The 2,500-nt window shown below is 41.0% G+C and overlaps 2 protein-coding genes across 2 annotated transcripts in view; both read left to right on the top strand.

Moving 5' to 3' along the window:
• Positions 1-2,500, top strand: part of LOC120552600 (NACHT, LRR and PYD domains-containing protein 1-like) — a 735,215-nt gene that overhangs the window by 62,509 nt on the left and 670,206 nt on the right.
• Positions 1-2,500, top strand: part of dnah5l (dynein, axonemal, heavy chain 5 like) — a 163,975-nt gene that overhangs the window by 44,421 nt on the left and 117,054 nt on the right.

Here is a 2,500-nt window from a genome sequence, read left to right as displayed (position 1 = left end):
CTCAGGCACGGCTCGAGAAATAAGATAAGATAAGCTTGAGAAATAAGATAAGATAGACTTTATTAATCCCACACTGGGGAAATTCCTGTGCTACAGAAGCTCAAAAGAAAGAAATTACACACATCAGAATAAAAATAGAATTAGTTATAATAATAATAGCAATAAAACAAACAAGAAACACCCTTATATAAACAGACATATAAACACAGATATACCGATGAGGAAGGTGTGAATAAATAGTGATGACATATTGCACAGTTGGAGGTGACACAGAGTAATACATAAATAAATGTGCATAGTGCAGAATATTGTCCAGTGATGGCTCATATTGCAGAAACAGCGAGCAGTGCTACATTGTGATGTTGTATTAAACAGTCTCTCCAGAAAAATGCGATTATGCGATCGCATAATTCAACGCATAATCAGCATTTTTTCAAATATGCCGCACTTTCGCCGCATAAATTGCCGATTTCCGCAAAATATGCGGGGCTTGCGTGATTTCATAATCCCCGCATTTTCGTTGCAAAAAAGTCACATATATCTAGCAGTTGAAAAATGTTGCGTTTACTTCTCACAAGAGCAGCTATTTTCCCCTGTTGCCATGGGAACGTTATGAAGTGACGTAATTACGCGACATGAAAATCAATTTTTTCTTTTTTTTTCATCAAACTGCAGTTTTTGCAAGTTCCCGCAGTATCATCGCATAAAATTGCAAAAATATTATATAGCATATTCCATCGCATTTTTTTAAGAAAACGTGTTACATAATCAAGGATTTTTACCCGCAACAATCACAAAAAAACTCCCCATTTTTCTGGAAGGACTGATTAAAGAGTCTGACTGCTGCTGAAGGAGCTGCTCAGGGAACTCCCTACCCATGATTGATGCCAGCCTGGCTAACATCCTCCTCTCCCCCCCACCTCCTCTATGGTGTCCAGAGGGCAGACCAGAACAGAGCTAGCCCTCTTCACCAGTCTGAGTCTTTTCCTGTCCCTCTCCCAGCTCCCCAGCAGGCTACTGCAGAAAAGATAGCAGACGCAAACACAGAGTCACAAAATGTTTTTAACAGAAAGGATTTACCTGGTGGTCTGAGACCGAAACGTTGTAATTTTTATGAATAAATTATTGCTTGCGTAATGGTCAGTGTGCCGGATTTTCTCTAAAAATTTTGATCTGCTACTTTTGATCATATCCTACGCACCTGCCCGACAAAAGAGGTGTGCAGGACAAGGACAAATAGAATAGGAAAAGATGTTTATATGTCATTTTGACACAAATACATTTTATAAATGACATTTTGATGTTTGAAAGTCTTGAGGTTTGGACATAAATGCAGATATAAATGTAATAAAAAATAAATAATAATAATTATCGATTTTCAAATATTGCAACCTGTCAATCCAGAAGGAAATATTCTGGAGCCTATTTTGCCGTCAATGCTGCCGACGTTGTCTTTGCTGTAATCAGATCAGTATATATTTATGTTTATGGGAAAGATACATGTGTCCAGACAAGGCTAGCAGCAGCAGCGCCGCGTCAGACACCTTTCTGGTGTGCAAAGACATAGAAAACGCCACGCAGCCGCCACGCTCACGCCACGCTCACGCCACGCTCACGCCACGCTCACGCCCCGCAGCCAGTGTGCAGGGGCCCTTAGGTCTGTTAGAACGTTAGCTGACGTTGGCTCATCTGTGTTGCCAGATCTGGTTGGTTCCTGAGACCAAAACAGGTCTGGAACAAAGTTAATTTTCTCCTGATTTGTCCGTCTGAAAAAATGCAATTTTAGTGTCAGAATATTCTGAAGATATGTGGCTTTGATGAAAAATTTCTCCAAAAGGACGTGTTTATTTGATGGAGCTGATTCTGCTCTTATATACACTGAACACAGGAAAAGCACAGGTGTATTTAAACCCATTACTTATGGCTGCATTCCACTTAGGAGAGGTCCTGGTATTAAACAATTACTGATGGCTGCATTCCACTTAGGAGAGGTCCTGGTATTAAACCATTACTGATGGCTGCATTCCACTTAGGAGAGGTCCTGGTATTAAACCATTACTTATGGCTGCATTCCACTTAGGAGAGGTCCTGGTATTAAACCATTACTGATGGCTGCATTCCACTTAGGAGAGGTCCTGGTATTAAACCATTACTTATGGCTGCATTCCACTTAGGAGAGGTCCTGGTATTAAACCATTACTGATGGCTGCATTCCACTTAGGAGAGACCCTGGTATTAAACCATTACTGATGGCTGCATTCCACTTAGGAGAGGTCCTGGTATTAAACCATTACTGATGGCTGCATTCCACTTAGGAGAGGTCCTGGTATTAAACCATTACTGATGGCTGCATTCCACTTAGGAGAGACCTGGGTATTAAACCATTACTGATGGCTGCATTCCACTTAGGAGAGGCCCTGGTATTAAACCATTACTGATGCTGCATTCCACTTAGGAGAGGTCCTGGTATTAAACCATTACTGATGGCTGCATTCCACTT

This window comes from Perca fluviatilis, chromosome 22 (genome assembly GCF_010015445.1).
Source record: "Perca fluviatilis chromosome 22, GENO_Pfluv_1.0, whole genome shotgun sequence".
In the NCBI taxonomy this organism is placed as follows: Eukaryota; Metazoa; Chordata; class Actinopteri; order Perciformes; family Percidae; genus Perca; species Perca fluviatilis.
This window is presented reverse-complemented; position numbering and strand designations above follow the sequence as displayed.